Source organism: Triticum aestivum, chromosome 4D (assembly GCF_018294505.1).
Source record: "Triticum aestivum cultivar Chinese Spring chromosome 4D, IWGSC CS RefSeq v2.1, whole genome shotgun sequence".
NCBI lineage: Eukaryota > Viridiplantae > Streptophyta > Magnoliopsida > Poales > Poaceae > Triticum > Triticum aestivum.
In genome coordinates this window covers 311,692,234-311,713,986 of record NC_057805.1, presented here as the reverse complement: position 1 = coordinate 311,713,986, position 21,753 = coordinate 311,692,234, and positions in this window count along the sequence as shown.

Here is a 21,753-nt window from a genome sequence, read left to right as displayed (position 1 = left end):
TTGGTAGGACACGTCCTCCATTTTAAGTTAATGGAGGATGATTTCCTGTCCGTCAAAGTTTTTGAAAGCTCGGGTGCTCGCTTAGGGTGCTGCGCGGAGAGCTCAAGCGCCGACGAAAACTCCTCCTCGAGCAATAGCGACGAGGAGGATAGTGAGGGCAATGACGACGGCGCCGCCCAGGAGGGCGATAACTCTGACTCTGGCTGAGCATCAGCTAGACCGTCACCGTCAAGTGGGGGCAGCACCATCATCTGCACCTGCACCCCTTTCCCGACAAGGCGATTTGCCGGGGAGTTGGGATTAGGGGCGGAGGTGCTCCTCCAGCAGCCTTCCAGCTGGACCCCGGCAAGCTTCCTCTCGGGTTGCAGCTCCGTTAGCCCTGCCGCGTCCTGCTGGCTCTGGTGGTGGTGGTTGGCGGGTCGCCTCCGCCATGCTCTCCATCGTCGCCTCCGTCGGTGCCCTCCTTCCCCCGCCAGGCTACCTTTCCTGGAGCCCGACAGGGTCAGGCCGGGCTTCTGCCCAGACACTCCTTTTGCCCTCCTCGCCTTCGACTGCCATGCCTAGAAGGAGAGGGACAAGAAAGGGCATTATGGGGCACTTATCTGTTTTCAATCTTAAATCTGCAGTCACTTGCCAAATTTTAGTTCAAATAATGTAATCTCTTGAATCCATGTCTGTCCTATAAGGTTTGTACTTGTTTGAAGCATATCAACGAAAAAGATGAACCTTGTCGGGGACTCGTGCATGTATATGGCCATGTAGAGGTGGAATGCATCTATATTTTAAAATAAGCGAGTTTTCCCGGTAGGCTATCCTGCCGGTACCCTCTATTTGGCTACCGGGGAGCTAAGCTTGCCAGGCAAAAATTGTAATTAGGGACCAGCCCCCCGCCAATCTTTCTTCATCAAAGGCCACTGCAGCCATCCTGACCGAAGCAACGTTCGAGTCAAAGGATGGGAGCACCTAAGTTTCAAAAAAGCGGCTAGGTTTTCTTATGCACAAGTTTTTACTTACAGAACACGTATGGATAAGAGATATAACTTATCTATTTGGCTTGCCAGAGATTGCGGTGTAGGCTCATCTTTCCATCTCCCCTTAGAGGCCAAGTCTTCGACATGAGCCTGCAGTTTTATGTAGACGGAAATGATGCCAGATGCGATCTTATCTATATGCAGATGCGATGCTCATGATATGCATATGCATGCATGCAACTTGTCGGGGGGTCCCCCGCACTTCGTTTATTTCTCTGTTGCTCAGTGTCTGTGCCTAGCTTTGTACAAGGGGTTACATGCAACTAAGGCAAGGCCTGTACAAAAGGGTGGTTGCCGGGCAGGGCCCGTCAGTCGTGCCTTACGGGTAGAACTTGCGGAGATGCTCAATATTCCATGAGTTTTGCAATTGAATGCCAACTGCGGTCTCCAGACGGACTGCGCCAGGTCTGGTGACTCGTACTACCCGGTAAGGGCCTTCCCACTTTGGCGTCAACTTCTTTCCACCCTTGGCGGACTGAACGCGCCTAAGGACAAGGTCGCCTTCCTCAAAACACCGGGCATGAACCCTGCGGCTGTGATAGCGATGCATGGCTTGTTGATAGCATGTAGCACGCGTAGCAGCCCGGAGATGGTTCTCCTCGAGTAGCACAGCATCGTGACGCCGGTGCTGGTCCTGCGCTACTTCATCGTAGGCAAGCACTCGAGGCGACCTGTAAATGAGTTCCGTGGGGATACCTGCTTCTGCCTCGTAGACTAGGGAGAAGGGAGTCTGCCCGGTAGCTCGATTCCGTTCGTTCTGAGGGACCAAAGGACTACCGACAGCTCATCAATCCATCGCCTGCCGCACTTCTGCAGCTTATCAAATGTTCTTGCCTTGAGTCCGCGTAGCACTTCAGCATTCGCCCTCTTAGCTTGTCCATTGCTTCTGGGATGTGCAACAGAGGCAAATGAGATCTTGCTTCCAAGGGCATGAACATATTGCATGAAGGCGTGGCTCGTCAACTGGGTGCCATTGTCGGTGATGATCTGGGCAGGGACCCCGAAATGGCACACCAATCCTTTCAAGAACTTGATAGCTAACTAAGAAGTCAACTTTCTCACGGCATCTACTTTCGGCCACTTTGTAAAGTTGTCGATGGCAACGAACAAGAATTCAAAGCCCCCGGCAGCTCGGGGGAAAGGGCCGAGGATATCAAGCCCAGGACCGAAAAAAGGCCATGACAAAGTGATTGTCTAAAGAGCTTATGCAGGCAGATGGATGTTCGTGGAATGGAATTGGCAGGCTTCGCACTTGGTGACTAGCTCGACCGCATCTTGGAGGGCTGTGGTCTAATAGAATCCTTGTCGAAATGCTTTCCCAACTAATTCCCTTGATCCAATGTGGGAGCCGCACATGCCTTTGTGTATTTCCGCCAGCAGTTGCTTTCCTTCTTCCCGGCAGATGCACTTCAATTTCACACCATTGGGCCTTATTCTGTACAAAGTGTCATCGAAAAACAGATACATACTGGCCCTTCGGGCTACTCTTTCAGCTTCATCTTGCTCATCGGGAAGTTCTCTGGTTTGGAGGAAGTGGAATATGTGCCTTGCCCAAGTTGGAGCTTGGGGCTCGGCAACTAGGACTAACGGCACCTCCCCCCTCACGGTGGTGCATTCCTCGACCACGGGGACCAGTGGCCCAGTAGGAGGGTGCAACTCGGCAAGTGATGGGGAGTTGTTTCCGGCAGGGTCCCTGCCAGGAGCCTCGGGAGGCTCTACCGGGAGAGGCTTACCGACGTCCAATTTCCTCCTCTTTTGGTCCATTGTTGCCGGGGATACGGAGGGCTGAGTAAGATGGAGAACAAAAGTTCCTGGTTCCACAGGAAGTTTTTGCGCAGCACACTTTGATAGATGATTAGCTATGTTGTTTTCCGTACGGGGTACGTGCTCCGTTTGCAATCCGTCAAAGCGCTCCTCCAATCTTCTCACTTCCTCAACGTATGCCTCCATCGATGGACTTTGGTAATCCTTATTGACTTGTCTCACCACAAGTTGTGAATCTCCTCGAATGAACTGCTTCTTGATTCCCAATTATGTGGCAATCCTGAGCCCAGCAAGGAGCCCTTCATACTCTGTTGTATTGTTGGTTGCTTCCTCCCGGGGAAAATGCATTTGGACGACGTACTTTAGGTGCTCTCCAGTGGGAGCAATGAGAAGCACGCCAGCCCCTGCACCTTGTAGGGAGAAAGCACCATCGAAATACATGATCCATTCTTGGGGCGCTTCCTTGCCGAGAATAACTGTTTCCATCACTTCTTCGTCAGGGGTTGGTGTCCATTCTGCAATAAACTCTGCCAATGCCCTGCTTTGAATTGTTGATGTGCTCTCAAATCTCAGGCCAAAGTTGGATAACTCCAAAGCCCACTCCACTATTCTGCTGGTAGCCTCAAGGTTCTGGAGCATCCTTTGCAACGGAAAGCTAGTGACAACCATAATCTCATGGGCTTGTAAGTAGTGGCGCGGTTTCCTTGAGGCCATGATGAGGCCAAAAATCAACTTTTCCACACCAGAGTACCTCGATCTAGCCCCCTATAACAAGGAGCTGATGAAGTACACTGGGTGATGCACCACTTTCTTCCTCGCCGCGTCCTTGGGGTTGCCCCTGCTGCCGTGCTCTTCTCTGTCCTAATCCTTATCCGGCCCTGTCGGGCTTTGCTCACTCTCTATTTCCTCTACTTCCCGCTGTGCCACTAGGGCTGCACTAACCACTTGATTAGTTGCAGCTAAGTATAGCAGCAACGACTCTTGTGGTTTGGGAGCAACAAAAGTGGGGACAGAGGACAAGTAGGTCTTCAAATCCTGCAGTGTTGCATCTGCCTCTAGGGTCCACTTCATGGGTTCTGTCTTCTTCAAAATTTTGAAGAACGACAGGGCGCCCTCGGCAGACTTGGAGATGAATCTGCTAAGCGCGGCAACGCACCCTGTCAGACGCCTCACATCTTTGACTGTCCTGGGTGCCTGGATCTGCTTGATAGCCTTGATCTTATCTGGATTGGCCTCGATCCCACGAAGGGACACAAAGAAACCAAGTAGCTTGCCGGAGGGAACGCCAAACATGCGTTTCTCTGGGTTCAGCTTCAAGTTGATGTTGTGCAGATTAGCAAATGTCTCTTCTAAATCCAGGATGAGGGTTGATTTGTCCTTGGTCTTGACCACAATATCATCCATATAAGCCTCAATGTTTCTGTGCAACTGTGGTTCGAAACCAATTTGGACTGCCCTTGCAAAAGTGGACCCGGCACTCTTTAACCCAAAAGGCATGCGCACAAAGCAGTACGTACCCCATGGGGTGATGAATAAGGTCTTCTCTTCATATTCCTTGGACATGAAGATCTGATGATATCCAGAGTATGCATCCAAAAAAGAGAGCAAGTCACAACCTGAAGTGGAATCCACAATCTGGTCGATGCGCGGCAAGGGAAATGGATCCTTTGGGCAAGCCTTGTTGAGATATGTGAAATCTATGCAAAGCCTCCATTTTTCGTTGGCCTTCCGCACAGCCACTAGGTTTGCTAACCATGTTGGGTGCAGTACTCCTCTGACTAAACCAGCTGCCTCAAGTTTCTTGATCTCCTCGGCAATGAATTGCTGCCGTTCCAAGGACTGCTTCCATACTTTCTACTTGATGGGTCGGGCATGTGGGTAGACAGCAAGGTGGTGCTTGATTACCTCCCTGGGAACACCGGGGATATTAGATGGTTGCCAGGCAAACACATCGATATTCGCCCACAGGAAGGCAACGAGCGCGCTTTCCTATTTGTCATCAAGGTTGGTGTTGATCGTGAAGGTACCATCAACGCCAGCCAGCCCTGTCGGGACCTTCTTCACATGTGGTGCAGCAACCTTGGATCTCTTACTGTTGGAACTCCGGCAAGTCATCAACAGGTGCAGCGCACTCCGAAGAGGTATGTTTCCCAGATTCCTTGCTGGTGTCCCTGCTATCCTTCTTCTTTCCTTTGTTCTCCTTGGTGGGAACTGCTGGTGCCGTGGCCTCTGCCGCGACTGCGTCCCGGTACATCTTATCCACACAAATGATTGCATCTTTCTCATCTGACGGGATGGAAATGGCTCCCACTGGCCCTGGCATCTTCAAGGTCTTGTAGGCATAGTGGGATGCCGCCATGAACTTTGCCAGAGTAGGTGGTCCAAGGATCCCATTGTATAGCAGGGGGAGGTCGACCACATCAAACACAACCTTCTCAGTCCGATATTTCAATTCTCCCCCAAATGTCACTGGCAGCGTGATCTTTCCCTTAGGATGACTCCTATCGGGATTGACTCCTTGAAACGTGCCCGTGACTTTTAGTTCTTCCTCTGGTATCTGAAGCTTGCTGATAACCTTTGGGGAAATCAGATTCAACCCGGCCCCGCCGTCAACTAGCATCTTTGTGACTTTGAGATTGCGAATTGTTGGACAGACCAACAACGGCAAACACCCTACCGCAGTGGTGCGGCCAGGATGGTCCTCTTCATCAAAGATGATGGGCGTGCGTGAACATTTGAGCGGCTTCCGGGACTCTGCCGCTAGCTCCACGGCATTGACTTCACGCGCCCACCGTTTAAATTGGCGGTGAGAGGAGTGCAAAGATGCACCCCCGTCAATGCACAGGGTGTCACTGGCCTTCTAGAATTCCTGCTATCTGGTTTCCTCTTCATCCCCTCCATCACTCTCATCATTGCAAACTTCTTTCTCTCAGCCCCTGGCTGGCTTTCCTTGGTTCCGAAAAGCCTTGCCGGGGCGATTTGCTTCACCGCCTCGGCCCTTCCCGCCAGTGCCATTCCGACCTTTTTCCTTCTCACGCTTCTCCTATTCAGCCCTCTGCCTCTTGACAAGCTGCTCAACCTGATAACACTCTTGGATACCGTGGCCTTTGGTCTGATGGATCTTGCAGTACGGCCCTGATGTTCACAATGCAACTTGTTCCTGTAGACTTGTGTTGGGCCTCCAAGCGCAGAGTTTTGTAGGACAGTAGCAATTATCCCTGAAGTGGATGACCTAAGGTTTATCAATCCGTGGGAGGTGTAGGATGAAGATGGTCTTTCTCAAACAACCTTGCAACCAAATAATAAAAAGTCTCTTGTGTCCCCAACACACCCAATACAATGTCAAATTGTATAGGTGCACTAGTTCGGCGAAGAGATGGTAATAAAAGTGTAGTATAGTAGATATTGATTTTTGTAATAAGAACAACAAAAAATAGCAAGGAAGCAATTGATAAAATGGAGCACAAACGGTATTGCAATGCTTGAAAACAAGGCCTAGGGTCCATACTTTCGCTTGTGCAATCTCTCAACAATGCTAATATAATTGGATCACGTATCCATCCCTCAACGTGCAACGAAGGATCACCATAAAGTTCTTATCTAGCGGAGAACATAAGAAGAAATTGTTTGTAGGGTACGAAACCACCTCAAAGCTATTCTTTCCGATCAATCTATCATAGAGTTCATACTAAAATAACAGCATGCTATTCTTTCCAGTCGATCTAATCAAGAGTTCGTACTAAAATAACACCATATGATACATATCAACCAACTCTAATGTCACCTAGTTACCCCATTGTCACCGCGAGTACCGTGACTTAATTATACGATATGCATCAAACAATTTCAGATTCATAATACTCAATCCAACACAAAGAACCTCAAAGAGCGCCCCAAGATTTCTACCGGATAAACAAAGACAAGAACGTGAATGAACCCCTATGCATAGATTACCCCAATGTCACCTCAGGAATCCGCGAGTTGAATGCCAAAATATATATCAAGTGATCAATATGATACCCCATTGTCACCACGAGTATTCATATGCAAGACATATACCAAGTGCTCTCAAATCCATAAAAGTATTCAATCCGATAAAACGAAATCTCAAATGGAAAACTCAATTCATCACAAGATAGAGAGGGGAAAACACCATGTGATCCAACTATATTAACAAAGCCCGCGATATATCAAGATCGCGACATCTCAAGAACACGAGAGAGAGAGAGAGATTAAACACATATCTACTATTACAAACCCTCACCCCAAGGGTGGACTACTCCCTCCTCATCATGGTGGCCGTCGGGATGATGAAGATGGCCACCGGAGATGATCTCCCCCTTCGGCAGGGTGCCGGAACGGGGTCTAGATTGGTTTTCGTGGATACAGAGGCTTGCGGCGGCAGAACTTCCGATCTAGGGTAACCCCGAGGATTTTTGGAATATTTGGTGATTTATAGGACGAAGAAGGGGTGCGGGAGGCCACCGTGGTGGGCACAACCCACCTGGGCATGCCTGGGGCCCCAGGCGCGCCCTGGTGGGTTATGCCCCCCTTCGGTGCACCCCCAAGGTGCTTCTATGGCCCACTGGATGTCTTCTAGTCCACAAAAATCTCCAAAAAGTTTTGCTGCATTTGGACTCCGTTTGATATTGATTTCTTGCGATGTAAAAAACAACCAAAAAAACAGCAACTGGCACTGGGCACTGGGTCAATATGTTAGTCCCAAAAAAAGATATAAAGTTGCTATAAAATGATTGTAAAACATCCAAGAATGATAATATATTAGCATGAATACTTCATAAATTGTAGATACGTTGGAGACGTATCAGCATCCCCAAGCTTAATTCCTACTCGTCTTCGAGTAGGTAAATGATAAAAGAAATAATTTATAAAGTGTGAAAATGCTAGCAAAGTGCATAAGTTTGATCAATGATAATTTCAATCACTTTCCCTAGCATCATAACAACAATTCTTTCTCATAAAACTCATCATGACAAAGTAGCAACCAATTCACATGTTAAGGTTCAAACAATGAATTCTCTTGAAACTCAACAAACTATGTTCTCAGTCACCAAGCAATTGTAATTCAACTTATTCAACAGAGTTTAAGTAAGAGCTCCACATACTCAACCATCATACAGTCTTCTATGATTGCTAACACTCACCGCGTACACATGACCAAAACGTTTCAACCGGACACATAGAAAGATAGGGGCTTGTAATTTCGCCTCCCAACGTATTCACCTCAAGGGTGATGTCAACATAATAAATCATGCTACCCATATCCAACAGGATATATGTGCCTAGATCTTTCCTCACCACATGATGCTTGCCAAAAGAGAAAAAAATAAAAAGGAATAGAGAGAAAAACTTTGACTCTTGCATGTAAGTAAATACATAAAAGTAAAAGATAGGCCCTTCCCAGAGGGAACCAGAGGTTGCCATGCACTTTTTGTTTGTATGCTCAATCCCTTAGTGCAAAAGAACGTCACGTTATATTGCCGCTTGTGATAGCAACTTTTATTATGCAGTCTGTCACTTTTATTCTTCGCCATCGCAAGTTCGTACAACTCTCAATTTTCTTTTACACTAAATGATCTAACAGTTTTAGAAGCAATTTGTATTGCCTTATTGCAACAATGACAACTTACTTGAAGGGTCTTACTCAATCCTTAGGTAGGTACGGTGGACTCTTGAAAATAAGATTTGGGTTTAAGGGTTTTTGGATGCACAAGTAGTATCTCTACTTGGTGTGGAATTTTTGGCTAGGAAAGATGGGGGCAAGCACCACATGTTGAAGGATCTATGACAATATAACTTCTGTGTGAATATGAACAAACATAAACCATTGTGTTGTCTTCCTTGTCCAACGTCAACAAGTTTGGCATATAATATTTTGATGGGGGCTCACAATCACAAAAGATTTCCAAGATAGTGTATTTGCATGTGAAGGTTCTCTTCCGTCTACTAATCATTCATGAATTGCTTGTATGACCAATATTGTGATTGTCAAGCTTCAAAAGATTTCACTTTCTAAACCCAATGTGAAACTACCACTAGGCATAATATGGACATATAATTTGAACTTCATTACATTCAATTTATTCAACAATTTACTCATAGGATATAAGTGGAGCACAAGAATAAATGACAAGCTACACCAAAAAGATATAAGTGAAGATCAAGCGAGTAGTTAACTAAATGGGTAGCTATTTGAACACTCTCGCGTATTTAAAAAATTCAGATCTAAGTATTTTATTAAAACAGCAAGCAAAACAAAACAAAATGACATTCCAATCATAGCACAACTCATGTGAAGAAGCAAAAACTTAGGCTCAACCGATACTAACCGATAATTGTCGAAGAAGAAATGTGGGATTCCTACCGGGGCATCCCCAATCTTATATGCTTGAGACTTCTTGGAATATTAGCTTGGGATGCCTTGGTCATCCCCAAGCTTAAGCTTTTGTGTCTCCATAATTACTCTTATATCACGGTTTCCCTAAATCTTATAAACTTCATCCACACAAAACTTAACGAAACTTTGTGAGATAGGTTAGTATGATAAAGAGCAAACCATTTCACTTTGGTACTGTCAAAGACACGATTCATAATTGTTTCCACACAATGCCTAATGTAGCATATCATTTCCACAATTTATATTGAGTAATATAAGCCATAGAAACAAGGAAACAAGCAAACTATGCATTGAAAACAGAGTCTGTCAAAAACAGAACAGTTTGTAGTAATCTATACTCCAACCATACTTATGGTACTCCAAAAATTCTGAAAAATTAGGACAACGTAGGGAATTTGTGTATCTATCACCTACAAAAAATTCAGATCAAAAGCACGTTCCAGTGAATTTTGAAAATTCCTGGAATGAGCGCAGAAGTTTCTGTTTTTGCACATATTCAAGTCAACTATCATCCACACTATCCCAAAGGCTTTACTTGCCACTTTATTGAAACAGAAGCAATAAAACATGATTACTACAGTAGCATAATCATGTGAACACACAAAAACATTAGGTAAAAGTGTTGGGTTGTCTCCCAACAAGCGCTTTTCTTTAATGCCTTTTAGCTAGGCATGATGACTTCAATGATGCTTGCATAAAATATCAGAATTGAAACATAAAGAGAGCATCATGAAGCATATGTGTCGTGGAATTGTCACGGCAGATGTCCTAGCAGAAGGACTTAGTCGTGGAGCCATCGCAACTAGGTTAGCTTAAAGGGGTTAAACAGGACAAAGGACACGAGGAGTTTATACTGGCTTATGTCTCGATTACCAGGGAGGGAATACGCTTGACCTAGCTTTCGATGTCTTGTAAAAAAATCGGATCAAAATCACGTTCCAGTGAATTTTTAAAATTCCTGGAATGAGCGCAAAAGTTTCTGTTTTTGCACAAATTCAAGTGAACTATCATCCACACTATCCCAAAGGCTTTTCTTGCCACTTTATTGAAACAAAAGCAATAAAACATGATTACTGTAGTATCATAATCATCTGAACACACAAAAACAATAGGTAAAAGTGCTGGGTTGTCTCCCAACAAGCGCTTTTCTTTAATGCCTTTTTCCTAGGCATGATGACTTCAATGATGCTCGCATAAAATATAAGAATTGAAACATAAAGACAGCATCATGCAGCATATGACTAGCACATTTAAGTCTAACCCACTTCCTATGCATAGGGATTTTGTGAGCAAACAAATTATGGGAACAAGAATCAATTAGCATAGGAAGGCTAAACAAGCATAACTTCAAAACTTTCAACACATAGGGAGGAAACTTGATATTATTACAATGCCTACAAGCATAAATTGCTCCCTCATAATAATTTTCAGTAGCATCATGAAGAAATTCAACAATATAACCATCACATAAAGCATTCTTCCCATGACACAAAAGCATAAAAAACTTATTACTATCCACATAAGCAAATTTCTTCTCATCAATAGTAGTGGGAGCAAACTCAACAAAATAACTATCATGAGAGTGAAAATTAAGATCATGATGACAAGTTTCATTGTTATCATTATTCAATATAACATACATTTCATCACCATAATCATCATAGATAGCAACTTTGTTATCATAGTCAATTGAAGTCTCATCCAAAATGGTGGATTCATCACTAAATCAAGTCATGACCTCTCCAAATCCACTTTCATCATTATAATCATCATAAATAGGAGGCATGCAATCATTATAACAAATTTGCACATCAAATCTTGGGGGACTAAAAATATCATCTTCATCAAACATAGCATCCCCAAGCTTATGGCTTTGCATATCATTAGCATCATGGATATTCAAAGAATTTGTACCAACAACATTGCAATCATGCTCATCATTTATACCAAACATTCTGCTGAATTCCTCTTCTATGAATTGAGCATAATTTTCCTTTCCATCATTTTCACGAAATACATTATAAAGATGAATAATATGATGCAACCTCAGTTCCTTTTTTTGTAGTTTTCTTTTACGAACCAAGCTAGTGATAAAACAAGAAACTAAAAGATTCAATTGCAAGATCTAAAGATATACCTTCAAGCACTCACCTACCCGGCAACGCCGCCAGAAAAGAGCTTGATGTCTACTACGCAACCTTCTTCTTGTAGACGTTGTTGGGCCTCCAAGTGCAGAGGTTTGTAGGACAGTAGCAAATTTCCCTCAAGTGGATGACCTAAGGTTTATCAATCCGTGGGAGGCGTAGGATGAAGATGGTCTCTCTCAAGCAACACTGCAACCAAATAACAAAGAGTCTCTTGTGTCCCCAACACACCCAATACAATGGTAAATTGTATGGGTGCACTAGTTCGGCGAAGAGATGGTGATACAAGTGCAATATGGATGGTAGATATAGGTTTTTGTAATCTGAAAATATAAAAACAGAAAGGTAACAAGTGGTAAAAGTGAGCGTAAATGGTATTGCAATGCTAGGAAACAAGGCCTAGGGTTCATACTTTCACTAGTGCAAGTTCTCTCAACAATAATAACATAATTGGATCATATAAATATCCCTCAACATGCAACAAAGAGTCACTCCAAAGTCACTAATAGCGGAGAACTAACGAAGAGATTATGGTTGGGTACGAAACCACCTCAAAGTTATTCTTTCCAATCAATCCGTTGGGCTATTCCTACAAGTGTCACAAACAACGCTAGAGTTCGCACTAGAATAACACCTTAAGACACAAATCAACCAAAACCCTAATGTCACCTAGATAATCCAATGTCACCTCAAGTATCTGTGGGTATGATTATACGATATGCATCACACAATCTCAGATTCATCTATTCAACCAACACATAGAACCTCAAAGAGTGCCCGAAAGTTTCTACCAGAGAATCAAGACGAAAACGTGTGCCAACCCCTATGCATAGGTTCATGGGCGGAACCCGCAAGTTGATCACCAAAACATACATCAAGTGAATCACGTGATATACCATTGTCACCACAGATACGCACGGCAAGACATACATCAAGTGTTCTCAAGTCATTAAAGACTCAATCCGATAAGATTACTTCAAAGGGAAAACTCAATCCATTACAAGAGAGTAGAGGGGGAGAAGAAACATAAGATCCAACTATAATAGCAAAGCTCGCGATACATCAAGATCGTACCACCTCAAGAACACGAGAGAGAGGGAGAGAGATCAAACACATAGCTACTGGTACATACCCTCAGCCCCGAGGGTGAACTACTCCATCCTCGTCATGGAGAGCGCCGGGATGATGAAGATGGCCGCCGGTGAGGGTTCCCCCCCTCCGGCAGTGTGCCGGAACAGGGTCCCGATTGGTTTTTGGTGGCTACAGAGGCTTGCGGCGGCGGAACTCCCGATCTATTCTGTCCTCCGAAGGTTTTAGGGTGTATGGGTATATATAGGTGAAAGAAGTACGTCAGGGGAGCCACGAGGGGCCCACGAGGGTGGAGGGTGCGCCCAGGGGGGTGGGCGCGCCCCCTGCCTCGTGCCTCCCTCGTTCCTTTCCTGACGTGCACTCCAAGTCTCCCGGGTTGCTTTCCTTCCAAAAATAACTTCTCTAGTTGGTTTCATTCCGTTTCGACTCTGTTTGATATTCCTTTTCTTTGAAACACTAAAACAAGGGAAAAAACAGGAACTGGCACTGGGCTCTGGGTTAATAGGTTAGTCCCAAAAATAATATAAAAGTGTCTTATAAAGCCCATAAACATCCAAAACAGATAATATAATAGCATGGAACAATAAAAAATTATAGATACGTTGGAGACGTATCAGCATCCCCAAGCTTAATTCCTGCTCGTCCTCGAGTAGGTAAATGATAAAAACAGAATTTTTGATGTGGAATGCTACCTAACATATTTCTTAATGTAATTTTCTTTATTGTGGCAAGAATATTCAGATCCATAAGATTCAAGATAAAAGTTTAATATTGACATGAAAACAATAATACTTCAAGCATACTTACAAAGCAATGATGTCTTCTCAAAATAACATGGCCAAAGTAAGCTATCCCTACAAAATCATATAGTCTGGCTATGCTCTATCTTCACCACACAAAGTATTTAAATCATGCACAACCCCGATGACAAGCCAAGCAATTGTTTCATACTTTTGGTGTTCTCAAACTTTTTCAATCTTCACGCAATACATGAGCGTGAGCCATGGACATAGCACTATATGTGGAATAGAATGGTGGTTGTGGAGAAGACAAAAAGGAGAAGATAGTCTCACATCAACTAGGCGTATCAACGGGCTATGGAGATGCCCATCAATAGATATCATTGTGAGTGAGTAGGGATTGCCATGCAACGGATGCACTAGAGCTATAAGTGTATGAAAGCTCAACAAAATAAACTAAGTGGGTGTGCATCCAACTCGCTTCCTCACGAAGACCTAGGGCATTGTGAGGAAGCCCATCATTGGAATATACAAGCTAAGTTCTATAATGAAAAATTCCCACTAGTATATGAAAGTGACAACATAGGAAACTCTCTATCATGAAGATCATGGTGCTACTTTGAAGCACAAGTCTGGTAAAAGGATAGTAGCATTGCCCCTTCTCTCTTTTTCTCACATCATTTTTTTGGGGGCCTTCTCTTTTTTATGGCCTCTTTTTTCTCTTTTTTTTATTTTTCGTCCGGAGTCCCATCCCGACTTGTGGGGGAATCATAGTCTCCATCATCCTTTCCTCAGTGGGACAATGCTCTAATAATGATGATCATCACACTTTTATTTTCTTACAACTCAACAATTACAACTCGATACTTAGAACAAAATATGACTCTATATGAATGCCTCCGGCGGTGTACCGGGATGTGCAATGACTCATGAGTAACATGTATGAAAGAATTATGAATGGTGGCTTTGCCACAAATACAATGTCAACTACATGATCATGCAAAGCAATATGACAATGATGGAGCGTGTCATAATAAACGGAACAGTGGAAAGTTGCATGGCAATATATCTCGGAATGGCTATGGAAATGCCATGATAGGTAGGTATGGTGGCTGTTTTGAGGAAGGTATATGGTGGGTATATGATACCGGCGAAAAGTGCGCGGTATTAGAGAGGCTAGCAATGGTGGAAGGAAGAAGGTGCGTATAATCCATGGACTCAACATTAGTCATAAATAACTCATATACTTATTGCAAAAATCTACAAGTTATCAAAGCAAAGTATTACGCGCATGCTCCTAGGGGGATAGATTGGTAGGAAAAGACCATCGCTCGTCCCCGACCGCCACTCATAAGGAAGACAATCAATAAACAAATTATGCTCCGACTTCATCACATAACGGTTCACCATACGTGCATGCTACGGGAATCACAAACTTTAACACAAGTATTTCTCAAATTCACAACTACCCAACTAGCATGACTCTAATATTACTACCTCCATATCTCAAAACAATCATCAAGCATCAAACTTCTCTTAGTGTTCAACACACTCATAAGAAAGTTTTTACTATTCTTGAATACCTAGCATATTAGGATTAAACAAATTACCATGATATTTAAGACTCTAAAAATAATATAAGTGAAGAATGAGAGTTCATCTATTTCTTCAAAATAAAACCATCATTGTGCTCTAAAAGATATAAGTAAAGCACTAGAACAAACAACAAACTACTCTGAAAGATATAAGTGAAGATCAATGAGTAGTTAAATAATTATGTAGCTATGTGAGGACTCTCTCTCATTTAATAATTTCATATCTTGGTATTTTATTCAAACAGCAAGCAAGGCTAAAGAAAATAAAATGACGCTCCAAGCAAAACACATATCATGTGGTGAATAAAAATATAGCTCCAAGTAAAGTTACCGATGAACGAAGACGAAAGAGGGGATGCCATCCGGGGCATCCCCAAGCTTAGGCTCTTGGTTGTCCTTGAATATTACCTTGGGGTGCCTTGGGAATCCCCAAGCTTAGGCTCTTTCCACTCCTTATTCCATAGTCCATCGAATCTTTACCCAAAACTTGAAAACTTCACAACACAAAACTTAACAGAAAATCTCGTGAACTCCGTTAGCGAAAGAAAACAAAACACCACTTCAAGGTACTGTAATGAACTCATTATTTATTTGTATTGGTGTTAAATATACTGTATTCCAACTTCTCTATGGTTTATAAACTATTTTACTAGCCATAGATTCATCAAAATAAGCAAACAACACACGAAAAACAGAATCTGTCAAAAACAGAACAGTCTGTAGTAATCTGTGACTAACTCAAACTTCTGGAACTCCAAAAATTCCAAAGTAAATTGGTGGACCTGAGGAATTTGTCTAGTAATCATCTGTAAAAATAATCAACTAAATAGCACTCTCCAGTAAAAAGTTGAAGCTAATCTCGTGAGCGCTAAAGTTTCTGTTTTTTACAGCATGATCATAAAGACTTCACCCAAATCTTCCCAAAGGTTCTACTTGGCACAAACACTAATTAAAACACAAAACCACATCTAAACAGAAGATAGATGGATTATTTATTCCTAAACAGAACCAAAAAGCAAGAAACTAAAATAAAATTGGGTTGCCTCCCAACAAGCGCTAACGTTTAACGCCCCTAGCTAGGCATGATGATTTCAATGATGCTCGCATAAAAGATAAGAATTGAAACATAAAGAGAGCATCATGAAGAATATGACTAGCACATTTAAGTCTAACCCACTTCCTATGCATAGGGATTTTGTGAGCAAACAACTTATGGGAACAATAATCAACTAGCATAGGAAGGCCAAACAAGCATAACTTCAAAACTTTAAGCACATAGAGAGGAAACTTGATATTATTGCAATTCCTACAAGCATACATTCCTCCCTCATAATAATTTTCAGTAGCATCATGAATGAATTCAATAATATAACCAGCACCTAAAGCATTCTTTTCATGATCTACTTGCATAGAAATTTTACTACTCTCCACATAAGCAAAATTCTTCTCATTCGGAATAGTGGGAGTATCATAAGAGACTTGAATACTATAAATTGTTTCCACATTAAAAGAGTAATGTTCAGAAAAAGGGGAATCATAATCATGAAAAGTTTTATAAATATAATCATCACTACTTTTTATATCATAAGTTTCATCACAATAATCATCATAAGTAGCAACTTTGTTCTCATCATAATCGATTGAAACCTCTTCCAAGATAGTGGACTCATCACTAAATAAAGTCATGACCTCTCCAAATCCACTTTCATAAATATTATAAGATTAGACATCCTCCAAAATAGTGGGATCACTACTTCCTAAAGTTGACACTCTTCCAAACCCACTTTCATCAATATAATCATCATAGGTAGAAGGCATGCTATCATCATAACAACTTTGCATGTCAAAACTTGGGAGGCTAAAAATATCATCTTCATTAAACATAGCATCCCCAAGCTTGGGACAAACATTAATTGCAGCAAATATATTCTCAAAAACATCATCTTCATCAAACATAGCATCCCCAAGCTTGGGCCTTTTCATATCATAAGCATAATCACTCTCATCATTAATAGTATGGATAGCACCAATAGTCTAGAAATTATCATATTCTTCCAAGAAAGTGCCAAAAAGATTTTCAAGATCATAAGAAGTATCATTATCTTCCCAATCATAATCATCACAACAAGCAATAGGCATAACGAGATCATCATCAAGTGCATCATCTTCATTTTCATGAGGCACAACAATAATAGGAGCAACATTATTTGGGAGAGATATCTTTCTACCTCTCCTCCTTTGTCTTTTCTTCTTCTTCACCACATCATGTGTTGGTTCAATCCTCTTTTTGGAGCTCCTTATTAATGGAATTGGTTGAATAGAAGGCTCCTAATCGTTACCTGATTCATCATAAGAAATAATAGGAGGATATTGGGAAGTCTCTTCCCTTTCATTAGTATTCTCTTCATCTTCTATTTGTTTTGTTTTCTTTATGTAGTTGCCAATATAAGGATTTTCAATGCAATTCACCGCGCAATACATATAAATTTCTTCTAGATCAAAATGAAGAACTCTATCAAGGGCAAATTCTGGAATATCCTTAGTTATACGTTTCATTTCTTCATAACCCAAGAGCAAACTAAGTTCATTATGATGTGCAAGGGAAATCAAGTCATCACAATTTTTGGACACGATACGATCATGAAACAATTTGCATTGGGTACTGAAATGATCATGTTCATTGCAAAGTTCACAAGTACGGCTAAGAAAATTTAAATTTCAGCACAAACATCTAGCCTTTCTTGCAACCATTTAGTTTCTAAATGCTTATGCCTCTTGCAATATCTATCTTCCCTATTTGGTCTGTACTTGCAAACCCAACGCACTCCACAAAAATTGACATGTTTATAGGAGACATTTTCATCATAACTAGTGCAATCATCATTAGTACTATGGATATTCAAGGAGTTCATACTAACAACATTGCAATCATGCTCATCATTCAAAGATTTAGTGCCAAACATTTTAATGCATTCTTCTTCTAACACTTTGGCACAATTTTCTTTTCCATCATACTCACGAAAGATATTAAAAAGATGAAGCGTATGAGGCAAACTCAATTCCATTTTTTGTAGTTTTCTTTTATAAACTAAACTAGTGATAAAACAAGAAACAAAAAGATTCGATTGCAAGATCTAAAGATATACCTTCAAGCACTCACCTCCCCGGCAACGGCGCCAGAAAAGAGCTTGATGTCTACTACGCAACCTTCTTCTTGTAGACGTTGTTGGGCCTCCAAGTGCAGAGGTTTGTAGGACAGTAGCAAATTTCCCTCAAGTGGATGACCTAAGGTTTATCAATCCGTGGGAGGCGTAGGATGAAGATGGTCTCTCTCAAGCAACCCTGCAACCAAATAACAAAGAGTCTCTTGTGTCCCCAACACACCCAATACAATGGTAAATTGTATAGGTGCACTAGTTCGGCGAAGAGATGGTGATACAAGTGCAATATGGATGGTAGATATAGGTTTTTGTAATCTGAAAATATAAAAACAGCAAGGTAACAAGTGGTAAAAGTGAGCGTAAATGGTATTGCAATGCTAGGAAACAAGGCCTAGGGTTCATACTTTCACTAGTGCAAGTTCTCTCAACAATAATAACATAATTGGATCATATAAATATCCCTCAACATGCAACAAAGAGTCACTCCAAAGTCACTAATAGCGGAGAACAAACGAAGAGATTATGGTAGGGTACGAAACCACCTCAAAGTTATTCTTTCCAATCAATCCGTTGGGCTATTCCTATAAGTGTCACAAACAGCCCTAGAGTTCGTACTAGAATAACACCTTAAGACACAAATCAACCAAAACCCTAATGTCACCTAGATACTCCAGTGTCACCTCAAGTATCTGTGGGTATGATTATCCGATATGCATCACACAATCTCAGATTCATCTATTCAACCAACACATAGAACCTCAAAGAGTGCCCGAAAGTTTCTACCGGAGAATCAAGACGAAAACGTGTGCCAACCCCTATGCATAGGTTCATGGGCGGAACCCGCAAGTTGATCACCAAAACATACATCAAGTGAATCACGTGTTATCCCATTGTCACCACAGATACGCACGGCAAGACATACATCAAGTGTTCTCAAATCATTAAAGACTCAATCCGATAAGATTACTTCAAAGGGAAAACTCAATCCATTACAAGAGAGTAGAGGGGGAGAAGAAACATAAGATCCAACTATAATAGCAAAGCTCGCGATACATCAAGATCGTACCACCTCAAGAACACGAGAGAGAGAGAGAGAGAGAGAGAGAGATCAAATACATAGCTACTAGTACATACCCTCAGCCCCGAGGGTGAACTACTCCCTCCTCGTCATGGAGAGCGCCGGGATGATGAAGATGGCCACCGGTGAGGGTTCCCCCCTCCGGCAGGGTGCCGGAACAGGGTCCCGATTGGTTTTTGTTGGCTACAGAGGCTTGCGGCGGCGGAACTCCCGATCTATTCTGTTCTCCGAAGGTTTTAGGGTATATGGGTATATATAGGTGAAAGAAGTACGTCAGGGGAGCCACAAGGGGCCCCCGAGGGTGGAGGGCGCGCCCAGGGGGGTGGGTGCGCCCCCTGCCTCGTGCCTCCCTCGTTGCTTTCCTGACGTGCACTCCAAGTCTCCCGGGTTATTTTCCTTCCAAAAATAACATCTCCAGTTGGTTTCATTCCGTTTCGACTCCGTTTGATATTCTTTTTCTTTGAAACACTAAAACAAGGGAAAAAACAGGAACTGGCACTGGACTCTGGGTTAATAGGTTAGTCCCAAAAATAATATAAAAGTGTTTAATAAAGCCCATAAACATCCAAAACAGATAATATAATAGCATGGAACAATCAAAAATTATAGATACGTTGGAGACGTATCAGCCCCCCCCCCCCCCGGGGCACCCCCCAGGTGCTTCTCTGGCCCACTAGATGTCTTCTGGTCCAAAAAAATCTTCAAAAAGTTTCGCTGCATTTGGACTCTATTTGATATTGATTTCCTGCGATGTAAAAAACAAGCATAAAAACAGCAACTTGCACTAGGTCAATAGGTTAGTCCCAAAAAAAGATATAAAGTTGCTATAAAATGATTGTAAAACATCCAAGAATGATAATATATTAGCATGAATACTTCATAAATTGTAGATACGTTGGAGACGTATCAGCATCCCCAAGCTTAATTCCTACTCGTCCTCGAGTAGCTAAATGATAAAAGAAATAATTTGTAAGGTGTGAAAATGCTAGCAAAGTGCATAAGTTTGATCAATGATAATTTCAATCACTTTCCCTAGCATCATAACAGCAATTCTTTCTCATAAAACTCATCGTGACAAAGTAGCAACCAATTCATATGTTAAGGTTCAAACAATAAATTCTCTTGAAACTCAACAACCTATGTTCCCAGTCACCAAGCAATTGTAATTCAACTTATTCAACATAGTTTAACTAAGAGCTCCACATACTCAACCATCATATAGTCTTCTATGATTGCTAACACTCACCGCGTACACATGACCAAAACGTTTCAACCGGACACATGGAAAGATAGGGGCTTGTAATTTCACCTCCCAACGTATTCACCTCAAGGGTGATGTCAACAATAATAACTCATGCAACCCATATCCAACTGGATATATGTGCCTAGATCTTTCCTCACCACATGATGCTTGCCAAAAGAGAAAAAAATAAAACGGAATAGAGAGAAAAACTTTGACTCTTGCATGAAAGTAAATACATAAAAGTAAAAGGTAGGCCCTTCGCAGAGGGAAGCAGAGGTTGCCATGCGCTTTTTGTTTGTATGCTCAATCCCTTAGTGCAAAACAACGTCACGTTATATTGCCCCTTGTGATAGCAGCTTTTATTATGCAGTCTGTCACTTTTATTCTTCGCCATCGCAAGTTCGTACAACTCTCAATTTTCTTTTACACTAAATGATCTAACACTTTTAGAAGCAATTTGTATTGCCTTATTGCAACAATGACAACTTACTTGAAGGGTCTTACTCAATCCTTAGGTAGGTATGGTGGACTCTTGAAAATAAGATTTGGGTTTAAGGGTTTTTGGATGCACAAGTAGTATCTCTACTTGGTGTGGAATTTTTGGCTAGGAAAGATGGGGGCAAGCACCACATGTTGAAGGATCTATGACAATATAACTTCTGTGTGAATATGAACAAACATAAACCATTGTGTTGTCTTCCTTGTCCAACGTCAACAAGTTTGGCATATAATATTTTGATGGGGGCTCACAATCACAAAAGATTTCCAAGATAGTGTATTTGCATGTGAAGGTTCTCTTCCGTCTACTAATCATTCATGATATGGACTTATAATTTCAACTTCATTACATTCCATTTATTCAACAATTTACTCATAGGATATAAGTGAAGCACAAGAATAAATGACAAGCTACTCCAAAAAGATATAAGTGAAGATCAAGCGAGTAGTTAAGTAAATGGGTAGCTATTTGAAGACTCTCTTATTTAAAAAATTCAGATCTAAGTATTTTATTAAAACAGCAAGCAGAACAAAACAAAATGACATTCCAAGCATAACACAACTCATGTGAAGAAGCAAAAACTTAGGCTCAACCAATACTAACCGATAATTGTTTAAGAAGAAAGGGGTGATGCCTACCGGGGCATCCGCGAGCTTAGATGCTTCTTCTTGGAATATTAGCTTGGGATGCCTTGGTCATCCGCAAGCTTGAGCTTTTGTGTCTCCTTAATTCCTCTTATATCATGGTTTCGCTAAATCTTAAAAACTTCGTCCACACAAAACTTAACGAAACTTCGTGAGATAGGTTAGTATGATAAAGAGCAAACCATTTCACTTTGGTATTGTAAAAGAAAAGATTCATAATTTTTTCCACACAATGCCTACTGTAGCATATCATTTCCAAAATTTATATTGAGTAATATAAGCCATAGAAACAAGGAAACAAGCAAACTATGCATTGAAAACAGAGTCTGTCAAAAACAGAACAGTTT